Source organism: Eriocheir sinensis, chromosome 22 (assembly GCF_024679095.1).
Source record: "Eriocheir sinensis breed Jianghai 21 chromosome 22, ASM2467909v1, whole genome shotgun sequence".
NCBI lineage: Eukaryota > Metazoa > Arthropoda > Malacostraca > Decapoda > Varunidae > Eriocheir > Eriocheir sinensis.
Window position 1 is genome coordinate 13,402,932 of NC_066530.1, and position 17,500 is coordinate 13,420,431.

General features: G+C 37.8%; 1 protein-coding gene across 45 annotated transcripts in view; it reads right to left on the reverse strand.

Annotated features, from left to right (window-relative positions):
- The window catches only part of LOC127002091 (histone-lysine N-methyltransferase SETD1A-like), a 149,463-nt gene that overhangs the window by 62,065 nt on the left and 69,898 nt on the right, over nucleotides 1-17,500 (reverse strand). The window lies entirely within an intron of this gene.

The window sequence follows — 17,500 nt, forward strand, 5'->3', positions numbered from 1 at the left end:
TCTCTTTTTCTTCTTTTCATTTTTCACTTTCACTTTTTAACTTTCTCTTTTTCTATTTTTTACATTCTCTTTTTCACTTTTTCATCTCATTTTCCACTTTCTCTTTTTTACTTTCTCTCTTTTTCTTTTTTTCACTTTCTCATCTCATTTTTCAATTTCACTTTCACTTTTTCATTTTCTCATCTCCTTCCTCTTTTTCTTCCTCTTCTCATTTACCTTTCACAATATTTTCTCCTTTTCTTCAATTCTTTTCTTCTTTTCCTTTTATTCTCTCCATTTCTTTTTTTGCTTATCCACGTTCTCCTTTCTTTTCTTCTTCCTCTAACATTCTTCTTTGTCTCCTGTTTTTATCCTTCTATGTCTCTTTTCTTTCTTCCTTTTCCTCGTTTTTTTTATTTTCTACGTTTTTCTGTATTTTTCCTTAATTTTCCCTCCCTTTTTCCTTCTTTTCCTTCCTTTTATTTCTTCCCACTCTCTTGCACTTTCTTTTTACTATATGAGAGAGAGAGAGAGAGAGAGAGAGAGAGAGAGAGAGAAACAAGGTCAGGTGTTACCTCCTATTATTAATGTCACATATCTCCGTCCTCCTCCTTCTCCTCCTTCTCCTCCTCCTCCTCCTCCTCCTCTTCCTCTTTCTTCGGCGTCCTACACATCCTTTTTTCCTCCTCATTTTATATATTACTCGCATTTGTTCTCCCTCCTCCTCTTCTTCCTCCTCCTCCTCTCTCTCTTTCTCCTTCTCCTTTTCCTCCTCCTCCTCCTCCTCCTCCTCCTCTTCTTTGGATCTCTTGTAAATCACTTTCGGTCTTGTGGAAAATGATGTTATGAGACGGTCACTCCAGACTAGGTGACCATCTCTCTCTCTCTCTCTCTCTCTCTCTCTCTCTCTCTCTCTCTCTCTCTCTCTCTCTCTCTCTCTCTCTCTCTCTCTCTCTCTCTCTCTCTCTCTCTCTCTCTCTCTCTCTCTCTTCCTCTTTATCCTTCCACCCTGACGAGACCTCATGTGGAAGCTATTGTAATCTTCCTCCTCCTCCTCCTCCTCTTCCTCTCCATACGCTCCTCCTCCTCCTCCACCTACGCTCCTCTTCCCTCTCCTCCTCCTCCTTTTCATCCGCGTACGATCTTCTTCTTCTTCTTCCTCCTCTTCCTTCTCCTCCTTCTTCCCCCCAACTGTGTGTGTGTGACAGATGTATTTTTTTTGTGGTGAAAAGTCTGCGGGAATGTTCTGTAATGTTTCGATGTCTTTTCTCTCTATCTCTCTCTCTCTCTCTCTCTCTCTCTCTCTCTCTCTCTCTCTCTCTCTCTCTCTCTCTCTCTCTCTCTCTCTCTCTCTCTCTCTCTCTCTCTCTCTCTCTCTCTCTCTCTCTCTCTCTCTCTCTCTCTCTCTCTCTCTCTCTCTCTCTCTCTCTCTCTCTCTCTCTCTCTCTCTCTCTCTCTCTCTCTCTCTCTCTCTCTCTCTCTCTCTCTCTCTCTCTCTCTCTCTCTCTCTCTCTCTCTCTCTCTCTCTCTAATTACTTTCCTTTTTCTAATTTTCCTTCGTCTTCTCTTCTTCCTCCTCTTTTTCTTTTTCCTACTCCTTCCCTTCGTATAATGCTCTACCTTCCCTTCTTATAATCCTCCTCCTCCTCTTCGTCCCCGTCCTCGCCCTCCTCCTCTTCTTCCTCTTCCTCCTCCTCCTTCTCCTCTTCTTCCTCCAACTTTAATAGCCTGTGATATTGGTCTCTCTTATTCCCTTTTTTATGCTTATTCCAACACCATTATCACAATTACCACCACCACCACCACCACCACCACCACCATCACCACGTCCACCACCACCACCACCAGTACTAATGACACTACTATTATTGGCATTTCTACCTTTACTATGATGTCTATTATTACTATTTATTTACTATTGTGGGTTGTTGTCTTTCTGTTCTTAAGAGTATTAGTGAAGGAAGAAGTTAAAGGGACTCCCCCTAAGCTCATGTCAAGAGGAGATTTTTTTTTTTAGCAATTGAGTTTAAATAAATGGAAAAAAAGATTTGAATTTCGTCTCTAATTTTTCTATCTCTTTACTTTCTTGCTAATTATTCTCCTATTATTACTACTACTACTACTACTACTACTACTACTACTACTACAGCTACTACTACTACTATATCTACTCTCACTCTGTCTCTCTCCGTCCCTCTCCGTCTCCCTCTCCCTCTCTCTCTCTCTCTCTCTCTCAGACGTAATATGAGGGAGAAAGAAGATTAAAAGAGCAAAAATAGGAAGAGAGAAAAGTCAGGTGAAGAAGTAATAAGGAGACGAGAACGAGAGCAAAGAATGGAGACAAAGAGAGGAGAAAGATCACGAAATGGAAAGAGAAAGAGGAGGAGGAAAAAGAGAAAAAATGTCGAGAGAGATGTAAAGGAAAGATTAGAAAAGAGAAAATGGAAGTATTGAGAGTTTTACGTGTGGAGAAATTAAAAGAGAAGAAGAAAAGCAAAGAAAAAGAGAATGAGAGAGAGAAAGAGACTGAATCAAAGAAAGAAAACAAGAAAGCAAGAAAGAAATGAAGAATGATATAAAAAAACGAATTACTGAAAGCGAGAAAGAAGAAAAGAATGAATCAGAAAAAAAGAGAAAAAGGAAAAGAATAATATGCTGAATAAAGGAGTAAAAGGAAGATAAAAAAAAGAAATGATTATAGAAGGAAGCAAAGGAGAATGAGAAATGAAGAATGATGAAAAGAATGAATGAATGAAAGAAAAAATAATTCAAGAGACAGAGAATAGAGAAGAAAAAATAATATAAAAGAAAAATGAGTAAAAGACAAAGAAAGAAAGAAAGAGAGAGAGAAAAAGAGAAAGAAAGTGAGAGAGGAAGCAGACTCATTTACAAACCAAGAAACAGCCACTTCAATTTTACTCCTCCTCCTCCTCCTCTGCATCCTCCTACACAAACCCTTCCTCTTCCTCCTCCTCCTCCTTCTTTTCTTCCACTTCCTCCTCCTCCTCCTCTGCATCCTCCTACACAAACCCTCCCTCTTCCTCCTCCTCCTTCTTTTCTTCCACTTCCTCCTCCTCCTCCTCTGCATCCTCCTACACAAATCTTCCCTCTTCCTTCTCCTTCTCTTCTTCTTTCACTTCCTACCCTCCTCCTCTTTCTACATTTCCTATTCTCTGCTTTTTCTTCCAATTACCTTCTTTACTTCCTTTTCTTATTTTCCTCTTTTCCTTAACTCTCTTCCTATTCCTCTTTACCCTCCTTATCCTCCTCCTCTCTTCCTCATCCTCAGCCGCTTACTGCTTCCTCTCTTCTTTTCCTCCTCTCCTCTTATTTCTTCTTCTCCTAAACTCTCTTCCTATTTCCCCCATTTCCTTCTTTATCCACTCTTCCTGCCTCTCCTCCTCCTTCTCTCCCTTCTCCTCCTCTTCCTCCTCCATCTCGGTTGGTTTAAATGCCCGCCGTTCTTCCTACCCCTCCTCCTCCTTCTCCCCGTACTCCTCCTCTTCCCCTCCTCCTCCTCCTTCTCCTCCTCGGTTGGTTTAAATGCCCGCCGTAAAAAATAATACATATAAACACTTGAGACAATAAAAGAGTCACGCGCAGCCACACACAGCTCGGCGGGTAATTTCCAGGAGTGAGTTTGCGGTTTATGAGCAATGCAACCTTAACTGTTTTTATTAGTGTTGGGGTATTTCTCTATTTTTGTTTGGGGGGGGGGGGGGGGGGGGAGGGAGGGTTCAATGGGTGACTTTTGTGTTGTTTATTTTTTTTTGTTTTAGTTTTGTTTCCACGGTGAGAGGATTAATTTTTTTTTTTTTTGGTTTTGGAGACGAATATTTATGAACAATGCAATTTTATCTTTGTTTTTATTTTTGTTGTTATTATTTTTTCAAGGGGTGACTTTTGTATTATCAATTTTGTTTGCTCTTTTGTTTGTACGGTGCGGGGGATTTTTTAATTTTTTTTTTAATGTTGTTCTTGAGACGAATATTTATGAGCAATGCAACCTTAACTTTTTTTTTATTTTTGTTGTTATTTTTTTTCAAGGGTGATTTTTGTTTATGAATTTTGTTTTTTGTTTTTTCTTTTTGAGACGAATGTTTATGAGCAATGCAGTCTCATCTATTTTTTTTTTCAAGGGGTGACTTTGTATTGTTTATTTTGTTTACTCTTTTGTTTGCACGGTGGGAGGATTGTTTTTTTTTTTTAGTTTGTTTTTTGAGACGAATATTTATGAGCAATTTAACCTTATCTATTTTTGTTATTTTTGTTGTTATTTTTTTGTGTTTTCAAGGGGTGACATTGTATCGTTTATTTTGCTTACTCTTTTGTTTGCACGGTGGCGGGATTTTTTTTTTTTTTTTAGTTTGTTTTTAAGACGAATATTTATGAGCAATTTAACCTTATCTATTTTTGTTATTTTTGTTGTTATTTTTTTGTGTTTTCAAGGAGTGACTTTTGTTTAATTAATTTTGTTTACTCTTTTGTTGGCACGGTGGGGAGGCCATTTACCATTTTTTTTTAGTTAAGTTAGATGAATTATTATGGGCAATGTATTTTTTCCTGTTTTATTTTCATTTTCTTTGTTTTCTTTGTTTTCTATTCTTAGTTTTTCTCGTTTCTTCTTTTCATACCTTCCTTCTATTAATTCTTTCCATTCCTTTATTCCTTACTATAATTTAATCTTCCCTAATACCTTTCTTTCTTCTTTCCTTCATTCATTTTTCCCTTCCTTGTTTTTCTCGGTTATTCCTTTTTTTTTATATTTTGTTTACTCTTAATAATAAAGGAACATTGTATTTTTGTTTTGTATTGTTTTTATTCCTTTTATTTTTTTTAGAGGTTAGGTTGGCTGACTTTTATTTCTATTTTGTTTACTATTATATATATTGTTCTGCAGGACATGGACGATTATATATATATATATTTTTTTTGGTTGTTGGGTTCAGAGGAATTAACTCTTAAGCGTGCAAATTTATTACCTGTTTTATCTTATTCTTTTTTTGCTTTTAGTCGTTTTGATTTTAAGTTTCTCATCAGATAACTTTTTTTTGTATTTTCTTTATATTTTATCACGTTTTTTCTTCCTATTATTTGGTTCTTTCTCTACTTCATTATTTATTTAGTATTGTTATTCCTCTCTCTCTCTCTCTCTCTCTCTCTCTCTCTCTCTCTCTCTCTCTCTCTCTCTCTCTCTCTCTCTCTCTCTCTCTCTCTCTCTCTCTCTCTCTCTCTTTTGTTTTTTACTCTCGCCAATTCCTCCTACTTCTATTTCACTCTCATTTGCATCTCTTTCTTCTTCTTCCTCCTCCTCCTCTTCTTCCTCCTCCTCCTCCTCCTCCTCCCTCGCTTCATCTGTTCTCTCTCTTTTCATCTCTGTTTCTCTCTTATTTTTCTCCCACTTTCTTTCTTTTTGTTACTTTTTTCTTCGGTTACTCTTTTCCTTTTCCTTTTTTGGATCATTTGTTTTTGTTGTTGTTGTTGTTGTTGTTGTTGTTATTTGTTGTTTCTCTGTTATTTTTTCCTTTCCCTCTTTTTTCATTCATATATTCCAGTAATTGCATTTAGGGTTTTAGTATTCATTCAGTTCGTTTGGCAAATGTTTTTTTTTTTCCTTTTCTTCATGTTTTATTAATTTACTTCCTCTTTCTCGTTTATATTCAAATGCAATGCAGCGTGTTTTATGGCTTAATGTGTGTGTCTGTGTGTGTGTGTGTGTGTGTGTGTGTGTGTGTGTGTGTGTGTGTGTGTGTGTGTGTGTGAAATATTACGTTTGTTCGTGTATTTGTTTTTAAAATCCTGTTCGTATTCATTAGTGTGTGTGTTTGTCTGCCTGTGTGTGTGAACGTATGTATGTATGTATGTATGTATGTATGTATGTATGTATGTATTCTCTTTTATTTTATTTTTATTTCCTTCCTTTCTTTTTCCATTAATTTATATGACTATACCTCTCCATTGTTCTCTCCTCCTCCTCTTTTCCTCCTCCTCCTCCTCTTCTCCTTCTTCTCCTTTCTTCCTTCCTTTCTTCTTCCGTCCTTCTCATTTTTTTCCTGTTCTTCTCCTTCATTTTCTTTTCAGTTTTCTTTTTTGTTTATCTTCTACTTCTTCTTTCTCATCCATCTCCATCTCCACCACCACCACCACCTCCTCCTCCTCCTCCTCCTCCATAAACACAACTTTCCCCCTTCTTCTCCCTCCTTCATCCTCCTTTTCCTGGCGGAGTGTCAAGCCAAGACGTCCTTAATCCCGCACTTCGATACCCGTAAACTTCGGGGTCTCAGCACCTGGGAATACCTGAGCACACGGGGGTCGGGCAGCCAATCACAGCCTGGCACATACACCTGGCCAATCAGAAACGTAGGTAGTATTGGTTCTCACGGGGTCCTTTGTGGTTGGTTCTTTGTACTCACTCACCCCTATTCTCTCTCTCTCTCTCTCTCTCTCTCTCTCTCTCTCTCTCTCTCTCTCTCTCTCTCTCTCTCTCTCTCTCTCTCTCTCTCTCTCTCTCTCTCTCTCTCTCTCTCTCTCTCTCTCTCTCTCTCTCTCTCTCTCTCTCTCTCTCTCTCTCTCTCTCTCTCTCTCTCTCTCTCTCTCTCTCTCTCTCTCTCTCTCTCTCTCTCTCTCTCACTTTCCACTCTGTTTTTTTTTCTCTTTTCAATACATTTTGTTTCTCCTTTTCCTCTCTTTTTCTTTCTTCCTCTCTTCATGTTCCTGCTTTGTACCTTTTTTCACCTCGACTCTCACTCTTTTTCTGTCTGTCTCTTTTTCTCTTTTCCTTTTCGTTCGTCTTTCTTCCTTTTTTTTCTTTTTACTACTTTGTACTTTCTCGTCTCTACTCTTTCTCTCCCTCTCACTCTCTGTTTTCTCTTTTTTACAACTTTTTCCTTCTGCTCTCTCTTTATCTTTTTTCCTCTCTTCATCTTGGTATTTTTTTTATCTTTTTATACAGTCATTCTCTCTCTTTCTCTCTTCCTTTATATCGTTGTTTATTTTTCATTCATTCTTCTCTTCCTTTCTTAATAACTTGCCTGCCTTCCTTTCTCTCACTTTATCCTTCTCTCTCTTTCTTATTTCCTAATCTACCGTACCCAGGAAGACGAGAAAAAAAGAAAGATAGAAAGAAAAAAGAAAAGTAGACAGCTAGATAGAAAAAAGAAAGAAAGAACAGGAAAAGAAAAGAAAACGGAATATAGAAAACTGTAGAAAAGAAGGAAGAAAAAAAGGAAAGAAAGAAAAAATGAGAAAAAATAAAAGAAAGAAAGATGGAAGAAGTGAGAGAACAAGATAAAGAGAGAAAGAAAAAAAGAGGAAAAAAGGTACATTATACAACCCACCCACCCATTCACTCATCCTTCCCCCATTATCTCACGCCCATAAAACATTAAATAGGATGCCAAATAATGCCCGCCCGGGACCCTTAATTGATGGGGGGGCTTATGAGAGAGAACGGGGCTTGCCTTCCGTATGGGCCTGTTTGAAGGGGTGACTAAGGGGATTGCCGGAAGATGGAAGAGGGGACTTTGGCGAGGGGAAGGAAAGGAAGAAGAGTGGAGTTTTAAGGCTTCGATGTGTTAGTGTGAAAATTTATTGGGCGAGGGTTTTTCTTTTCTTTTTGGTTTTTTATTTTTTCATTCTTTTTCTCTGTTTTTTTTTTCCATTTGTCTTCCTTAAGTTAATCGGTCTTTCTATTTCTCCTTTTCCATTCACTTGTATTTCTTTCACTTATCATTCCTTCTATTCTTTCTTTTCTTTTTTGTTTTATTTTTTTCACTCTTTTTCTCTCTGTTTCTTTCCATTTGTCTTCTTCCTTGTGCTAATTGCTCTTTCTCTTTCTCTTTTTCTTCCTTGTGTATTTCTTTTATTTATCATTCTTTCTATTCTTTATTTTCTTTTTGTTTTATTTTTTCACTCTTTTTCTCTCTGTTTCTTTCCATTTGTCTTCTTCCTTGTGCTAATTGCTCTTTCTCTTTCTCTTTTTCTTCCTTTTGTATTTCTTTTATTTATCATTCCTTCTATTCTTTCTTTTCTTTTTGTTTTATTTTTTTTCACTTTTTTTCTGTTTCTTTCAATTTGTCTTCCTTAAGTTAATCGATCTTTCTCTTTCTCCTTTTCCATTCTCTTGTATTTCTTTCACTTATCATTCCTTCTATTCTTTCTTTCCTTTCTTTTCGTTTTGTTTTTACTCGTTCTCTCTCCCCCTCTGTCTTTGTTTTGTGTCATTATTCTTTCTTGCTTCAATATTTCTCCTTCTTTCTCTTTCATTTCTTTTTTTTCCTTCTCTTGTATTTCCTTGATTCTTCTGTCTATCCTTCATTCCATCTCTTCCTCTCTCTCATTATTTTTTATCATTGTCTGTTTTTCTTCTTCTTTTTTTCTCTTTCTCTGTTTTTTTTCCATTTTTCTTTCTTATTTCAATCTTTCTCCTTTCTTTCTTTTTCTTCTTTACTTGACTCTTCTCTGTCCTCTCTATCTTCTTTCTCTTCGTCTATCTTATTTCTCCTTTCTTTCTTTCTTTCCCTTCCTTTAAAGCTGAATTGTATTAGCGTGAAATTTATTGTGTGGAATATTTATTTGTTTTGTTTTCTTCTCGATTTTTATTTTTTCTTTGTTTGTCTCTGATCTTTCCCGTTTTTCTTCCTTACTTTAATTTATCTCTTTCTCTTTCCTCTTTTCTTCCTCTCCTTTGCATTTCTTTAGCTCTCATTCCCTCCCATTCTGTCTTTTAACTCTCCCCCTTTTTCCTCTTTCTGTCTTTTTCCTTTCTTTTCTTTCCTTTTTCTTTCTTTTCTTTCCTTTCCTGTCTTTATCTCCCTCCCTCTAATCTTTCCTTCCCTTCTTATGTTCTTTCATATTTATCTTACCCTCTGCTTTTTCTTCTTATTTTTTCTCTCTTTCCTTCTTTTCATATCTTCCTTTTATTAATTCTTTCCATTCCTTTATTCCTTACTATAACTTTATCTTCCCTAATACCATTCCTTCTTCCTTCCTTCTTTCATTCATTCTTTCCCTCCTTTGTTTTCCTCCGTTATTCCTTCTTTCTCCCTCCCTCTCTCCTTCCTTCCCTCCATGCCTTGCTTTCTCTCCCTCTCTTCCTCCATTCTTTCCTGTTTCTCCCTCTTTCTCTCCCTGTTTCTCTCCCTCTCTCTTTTCCTTCCTTCCTTCATCTGTTTTGTTTCCTCTGTTTCTCCCTCTTTCTCCCTTTCCTTCTTTCTCTCCCTACCTCACTCTCTTACTCTCCCTTCCTTCCTTCCTTTGCTTGTTTCTCTCTCTTTATCCCTCTTCCTTCTTCTCTCCCTCTCTCCCTCTCCCTCCCTCCCTCCCTCCGCCTCAAAATTAAAGTGTGTAATATCACTTAATTAGGTTTGGTCTCGTCTCCTCCACCTCGGTCTCATTTTTGTTTTTGCACGAGGACGATGAAAACGAGATGTAAATTGTCTCTCTCTCTCTCTCTCTCTCTCTCTCTCTCTCTCTCTCTCTCTCTCTCTCTCTCTCTCTCTCTCTCTCTCTCTCTCTCTCTCTCTCTCTCTCTCTCTCTCTCTCTCTCACGGTAGGTTTTAATAACATACTTCAGTTTGCCACAAAAAAAATAGAAAGTCACACACACACACACACACACACACACACACACACACACACACACACACACACACACACACACACACACACACACACACACACACACACACACACACACATGTCTCTCTAATTAGTGGAGTGGTGGGGTCATATTGGGTTATTCTGCATGATCTCCCCTCCCCCCCTTCTCTCTCTCTCTCTCTCTCTCTCTCTCTCTCTCTCTCTCTCTCTCTCTCTCTCTCTCTCTCTCTCTCTCTCTCTCTCTCTCTCTGTGTGTGTGTGTGTGTCACCGAAATTGCGTTGTAAAGTTACGAAATAATTACAAACATTTCGTAATTACTAACGGAGATTTTTTTTTCTAATAATAATAATAATGATAATAAAAATAATAATAATAATAATAATAATAATAATAATAATAATAATAATAATAATAATAATAATAATAATAGGAAGAAGAACAAAAAAAAGAATAAGAACAAGAAAAACAAGAAAAAACAAAACAAGACTAGGAACAAAAACAAGAAGCATCATCGCATCGTAAGGTCATCCAATTGAGGTCATCACAAGGTCAAAACACAAGGTCATTTTCCTCCATCCTTTCTCTCCCTTTCCCTCTCTTTCTCCCTCTCTTCGTTCCCTTACTCACCCACACAAGGTCATCACACACACAGTCATCACATAAATAAAGGTCACGAACGAGTCGGGTCAGAAAAGGAAGGAAAATCAATGAGAAGGAAAATAGGAAAGGAAGAAGGGGAGAGAAAGAAGGAAAGAAAAAGAACCAGGCAGGGAAGGAGAAAAGAGAAGAATTAAGAAGAAAAATAGATAAGACAAAGGGAAGGTCAAAATCAGGTCACGTCAGGTCACATTATTCAGTCATCATCAAGTCATCGGCAGGTATCAATCAGGAGTTTTTCACCTCAAACCCTTTACGTCTTCCTCTAATTGATCTTGTCTAGCTCAAATTGCCTACCTCCTCCTCCTCCTCCTCCTCCTCCTCCTCCTTCCTTCCTTCTTCATTTCCTTCTTCATCTTCGTTCTCCTCTTCCTCCGTATTTTCCTCCACCTGCTTGTTTTGAATATCCTCTTACTTATCCTCCTCCTCTTCTTCTTCTTCTTCTTCATTTTCTTTTTTTCTTCTTCTCTTCTTACTATTCATCTTTTTTTTCCTCCTTTTTCTTCTCCTTTTTCTTGTTCTTCCTTTCATTTTCATTTTCGTTCTTCATCTTCTTCTTCTTCTTCTTTTTCTTCTTTTTTTTTCTTCTTCTTCCTCCTCCTCAAGCTAATTCCTTTTTCCTTGTTTCACTTTTTCTTCTGAACGTCATCTTTTTTTCATTTTCCTTCCCTCTCTTCCCTCCTCCTCCTCCACCTCCTCCTCCTCCTCCTCCTCCTCCACCTCCTCCTCCTCCTCCTCCTCCGCTCACTCAGTTTGGTTAGTTACCCCTCTTCCTTTCAACTTCCTTTTTCCACTTTTCTTCTTTAATTATTTCTCTCTCTCTCTCTCTCTCTCTCTCTCTCTCTCTCTCTCTCTCTCTCTCTCTCTCTCTCTCTCTCTCTCTCTCTCTCTCTCTCTCTCTCTCTCTCTCTCTCTCTCTCTCTCTCTCTCTCTCTCTCTCTCTCTCTCTCTCTCTCTCGTTTTCAGACGTTCCATTTCCCTCCTCAATCTCCTTTTTTTCTTACCTCCCTCCTCCTCCTCCTCCTCCTCCTCCTCCTTTCCTTTCCTCTTTCCTCACGGCTATCACACACACACACACACACACACACACACACACACACACACACACACACACACACACACACACACTCACTCTCTCTCTCTCTCTCTCTCTCTCTCTCTCTCTCTCTCTCTCTCTCTCTCTCTCTCTCTCTCTCTCTCTCTCTCTCATATTTACTCATCCACATATTTACTTTTCTTTCTCTATTTATTTATTTATTTATTTATCTTATTTATTTATTCCTTTCCCTTTTACCTGAGTCTCTAATTAATGCAGGTAAGCAGAAGGCCAACGGGATTTACCTGTGACCATAATGTATCCAGGTTAATGAATATTCCGCAGGTGTGTGAGAGGAAGGAAGAGAAGAGAGAGGAGGGAAGAAGGAGGAAAGAAAAGGAAAAAAAGAAAGAGAGAAAGGGGAAAGATTGAAGGGAGAGAAGGAAAGAGAAGAAGGAAGGAAAGAAGGAAGGGATGAGAAAAGGAAGGAGGAAGAAGGAAGGAAGGAATTAAGAATGAGAAGAAAGGAATGAGAGAAGGAAGAAGAAGGAAGAGGGAAGAAGGAGGAAGGAAAGAGATATGTTAAAAAGTAAAGTAGGAAAGAAAAGAGAAAGGGAAAAGGTAGAGGGAAGAAGCGGAAGAGGGAAAAGGGGAGAGAAGGATGAAGGGAAGAAGGAAAGAGTTATTAAGAAGAAAGAAGAAGGGAAGAAAGAAGAAAGAGGATGAGGAAAGGACAAGGGAAAGAAGGGTATTAAGAAGGGTGAGAAGAGAGAAGAAGAGGAGAGGGAGAAAGGTATAAGTGAAAGAGGGAAGGGAAGGGAGAGAGAGGTAATGAAGAGCAAAATAGGAGAGGGAAGGTGATAAATGAAGAGAGGAGAGAAGAGGAGATGGAAGAGGAAAGAACGAGGAAGAAGGGAAGAGGAGGAGGAGGATGGAGTAAAAAAGAAAAGGGGGATGAAAATAATAAAGAAACTGAGAAGGAAAAGAGGGAAGAAAAGTGAATAAAAGAGGAGAGAGGAAGGAAGAGGAAAAGGAAGAAGAGGAGGGAAGCAAAAAGAAGGCAAAAAAAAAGAACGAGGGGGGAAGAAGGGAGGGAGGAAGGTTGAGGAGGAAAATAAATAAGGAAGAGAAAAGGGAAGAAGAGGAAAGAGGGGAAGAGGAAGAAGGGCAGATTGTAGAAGAGGTAAGGGGACGAGAATGGAGGAAGGAAGACAAGAGGAGAGGAAAGAGGAAGGAGAGAGGGAGAAAGGAAGGAAAAGGAGGAAGGAGGGAAGGAAAATAGATAAGAAAGAGAAGATAAACGGAAAAGGAAGAGGAGAAGAAAGAGGAAAAGAGAAGAAGATGAAGAAGAAGAGAATGAAAGAATAGCATAGAGAAGGAAAATAGGAAAATAAGAAGAGAATGAGAGAAGGAAAGGAAAGGAAGAAAGAAGAAGGAAGAGGAGGGAGGAGGAGGAGGAGGAGGAGGAGGAGGAGGAGTAGGAGGAGGAAGATATGTGATGGAAGCTGAGAGAGGGAGAGACTCGGAGGAAATGGAAGAGGAAGAGGGGAGGGAAGATTGAGAGATAAGAGAAAGCGAAAGACTGGATGAAAGGGAGGAGGAGGAGGAGGAGGAGGAGGAGGAGGTGGAGGAGGAGGAGAAAGAGGACGAAAAAAAAAAGAGAGGATGTGTCGTAGAAGAGAGATTAGAGAGAGAAAAAAACTAACAAAAAAAAAGGAAAGAAAAAGAGAAAAAAATAAAGAGAAAAAGAATAATGGAGAGAGAGGGAGAGAGAAAGGTGAAATATCTCCCTTCCTACCTCCCTCCTTCCCTTCTCTCCCTTCCCTCCAACACAAGCTTATTTCCTACCTTTCCTCCCTTCCATTCAATACGTATCTCTCTCCCTCCCGTTCCTTCCTGCCCTCTCTCCCCCTCTCCCTCCCTCCCTTCCCTTCCCCCCTCTCTCCCCCCCCCTTCCCTTCCTCCCCTCTCCCTCCCTCCCTACTTTCCTTCTTTTCTTTCTGACACACAAAGATACACTCACACAAATCCTACCAATACCTTTTTTTAATACACTGAGGATAAGACAGACAGAGACAGACAGACAGGCAGAGAGACAGACAGACAGACTAAGATACAAATAAACAGACAGATAAACACAGACTAACAGACCACAACAGAACCAGAAATACAGACAGACAGACAGACAGACAGACAGACAGGCAGAGAGACAGACAGACAGACTAAGATACAAATAAACAGACAGATAAACACAGACTAACAGACCACAACAGAACCAGAAATACAGACAGACAGACAGACAGAGAGACAGACAGACAGACATACTAAGATACATATGAACAGACAGATAAACAGACAGACAAACAGACCGCCACAGAACCAGAAATACAGACAGACAAACACAGATAAGAAAGAGAACACAACACACAAAATTAAAATACATACAGAAACAGGCAGAAAAAAGGACAGACAAACAAACAGGAAAAAAAAACCCAGTAAGGCAGATTTAGAGAAGGACAAATTGAAACACACACACACACACACACACACACACACACACACACACACACACACACACACACACACACACACACACACACACACACACACACACACATCAGCAAGTGTGGGACGCGATAGCAAGATGACATCAAAGAAGAGAGAGATAAGGCGAGAGTCGACAACCGCAGCATCAAAGCACCACCCTCCTCCTCCTCCTCCTCCTCCTCCTTCTACTCTTCCTCCTCCATTTTTGCGCTTCTCTCTATTTTTTCGTCTTTCCTGCTCTCTCTCTCTCTACTTCATTTTTTTCTCTTTCCCCACTTATCATCTTTACTTTTTCTCATCGTTATTTTTTTTCCTCCTCTTCCTCCATTTGTTCTATCTTCTGCTCCTCTTCCTCCTCTTCCACCACCATCTTCTTTTCTTCCTGTACATTATAACTATCTTCTCCTCTACTAATCTTCCCTCTCTTCCTTCTACTTTTCTTCCTTCTCCTTTTGCTCTTCCTCCTCCTTCTCCTCTTCCTTCTCCTCCTCCTCCTCCTATTTTGTTTCTCTTTGTACTCCAGTCTTGTTCTTTTTATGCGTCTTCTTCGAATTCTTCTTCTCCTCCTCCTCCTCCTCCTCCTCCTCCTCCTCCTCCTCCTCCTCCTCCTCCTGCTTTTATCCTGCTTATCTTTTCAGTGCCACAAAACCTCCAAGGAATTGAAAAAAAAAAAAGCAAAAAGGTCGTAGGTGAAAATTCTCTCTCTCTCTCTCTCTCTCTCTCTCTCTCTCTCTCTCTCTCTCTCTCTCTCTCTCTCTCTCTCTCTCTCTCTCTCTCTCTCTCTCTCTCTCTCTCTCACACACACACACACACACACACACACACACACACACACACACACACACACACACACACACACGCACACACACACACGCACACCTACATATCTTCTCCATCAAGCCTCGAAAATGAGAGGAAGAGAAAAGGAAGAAAAAAAATAGGAATTGTTTTTTTTTCTTCTTATATGAAGGAGAATAGGAATGATAGAAAGGGTGGTGATGTTGCTGTTGTTGTTGTTGTACTCTATCTATTTTTCTCTCTCTCTCTCTCTCTCTCTCTCTCTCTCTCTCTCTCTCTCTCTCTCTCTCTCTCTCTCTCTCTCTCTCTCTCTCTCTCTCTCTCTCTCTCTCTCTCTCTCTCTCTCTCTCTCTCTCTCTCTCTCTCTCTCTCTCTCTCTCTCTCTCTAACTCTCATCTCCTCCTCTTTCAACACAAACCAAAACAGAATCCCTTCCTCCTCCTAATTCACCTCTCCTCCTCCTCCTCCTAAATCTGGAACAAGTGTGGGGAGAAAACTAACTCATTGAACCTCTGATAGGTGAGGAGGAGAAGGAGGAGGAGGAGGAAGAGGAGGAGGGGGAGGAGAAGAGAGAGAAGAGAGAGAGAGAGAGAGAGAGAAGAGAAGGAGGTGAGAAACAGTGTACGTAAAACATTCTCTCTCTCTCTCTCTCTCTCTCTCTCTCTCTCTCTCTCTCTCTCTCTCTCATGCTGAAAAAAAATGTTATGAAAGCAAAAGCAAAAAATAAGATGAAAGAAAGACAAAAATAAAGACAAAAGGGAAAGATATTTTTTATGAAAGTAGAAAAAAATGGAAAAAAAATAATGAAAAAGGGAAAAAAATTGCAAAAAAAGGAAAAAAAAAAGAAAAATGTACCCTTCAATTTTGAGGTTTTGAAAGGAGTTAATTTCCCAAACAGTTCATTCACCTCTCTCTCTCTCTCTCTCTCTCTCTCTCTCTCTCTCTCTCTCTCTCTCTCTCTCTCTCTCTCTCTCTCTCTAATTATATAGCAATCATTCCCGTCCATTAATTTTGATGAGTGAAAGAAAAAGAGAGAGAGAGAGAGAGAGAGAGAGAGATTAAATCTGACATAAAACAACATACAAAAACAACAAAAATAACATAACATTCACCACATAACTTCATTCAATAACGTAAAAATAAATGGGAAGGAACACGAGAGGAGAGACGAAACAATTAGAAGTATAAAAGAAAATTACAAAATAAGAACCAGGAAAAAATTTAGAAAAGAAAGAAACAAAAAAACACAAAAAAATAGGAAATGAAAAATATATATAGGAAGGAGAAAAAAAAAACTATAAGAAAACAAAACAAAAAAAGTAGCTAAAGAAAACAAGACACAAATAACTTCAGGAAAAAATAAGAAAAAAACGAAAACAACAAAACCTTCAGGAAAAGAAAAATAGGAAAAAAAAACAATAACAAAAACCGTCAGGAAAAAAAAATCAGAAAAAAACTACTTCACGAGAAAAAAAAATCACTTTAGGAAAAAAATGAGGGAAATTAAATCAGAAAAACACTCGTGAAAAAATCATGAAAAAAATAAAAAAAACACCCGGAGCATATTTCAAGGGTCGAGGTAAGAGACGCATTCATTATAAAGCCACACACAAAAATAGAAGTGGTGCTCGTATTTCACTCCGCTCCACTTCCTTCTGTCTCTCCCTCTTCCACTTCGCTCAGCCTAGTCAGGAGGGAATAAAACAAAATAAAATAAAAAGTCTGAGCTAAAAATAAAATAAAACAAAATAAAATAAAAAGTCAGAGGTCAAACTATAAGATGAAATTAAATAAATGGAGTCAGAAATATAATAAAGTATAGTAAAATAAAATAGGGTCAGAAATAAAATAAATGAAAATAAAATAGAATAAAATAAAATAAAGGGTCAGAAATAAAATAAATGAAAGTATATAAATAAAATAAAATAAAGGGTCACAAATAAAATAAAATAAAATAAAATAAATTGTCATAAGTGAAATAAATAAAATAAAACAAAATAAAATTAAGTAAAAAAGAAATAGATGAAAATAAAGTAAAGGGTAAGAAATAAAATAAAATAAAATAAAATAAAACAAAATAAAATTAAGTAAAAAGTGAAATAGATAAAAATAAAGTAAATAAAATCAAATAAAATAAAACAAAATAAAATGTAGAGTCAGAAATAAAATTAATGCCTAGTCTTTACTCTCCCTTTCCTTACTTTCCTTACCATTCCTTTTTTTTCCTTTTATTTTTTTTGCCTAATTTTTTTTTTTCTAAAGGTTTTGTTATTTCTCATTTTTTTCCCTGAAGTCATTTGCTTCTTGTTGTTGTTTTCTTTAGTTTTCTTTGGTTATTTTTTGTCTTGTTTTGTTTTCCCGAGTTTTTTTCCTCCTTAGTTTTCTTTTTGTTTTCGTTTCCTTCACATTTCTAACTCCTTATATGTCTCAAATGAATAAAATAAATAAGTTCTTCACAAATAAACAAAATAAATAAAAGGTAAATAAATATAATAAAACAACCTAAGCTAAAATAAAATAAACTTTGCAGAAATATATAAAAAAAAGTCTGAAATAAGTTAAATAATAAAGTTCTCCGTCGGCGGAATGAGAAGTAAAGGAAATAAAGCCGGAATTTGAGTGAAAATAAATATGTGTTTCAGTTAGGTGAGGCCATAAAAGAGAGAGAGAGAGAGAATGATGATGATGATGCAAAGAAATAGTAAAAGGAAATATAGGGAAAGGAAGGGAACAGAAAGGAAGGGAAGGGAAAGGGGAATAAGAAAAGGGAGAAATGAAAGAAAAAAGAGGTCGAAAGAGAAGAAAGAGCAAGGAAGAAAGAAAGGAAGGAAGGAGAAGTAAACAGAAGGAAATAAAAACGAAGAAAGAAGAGAGAAATACAG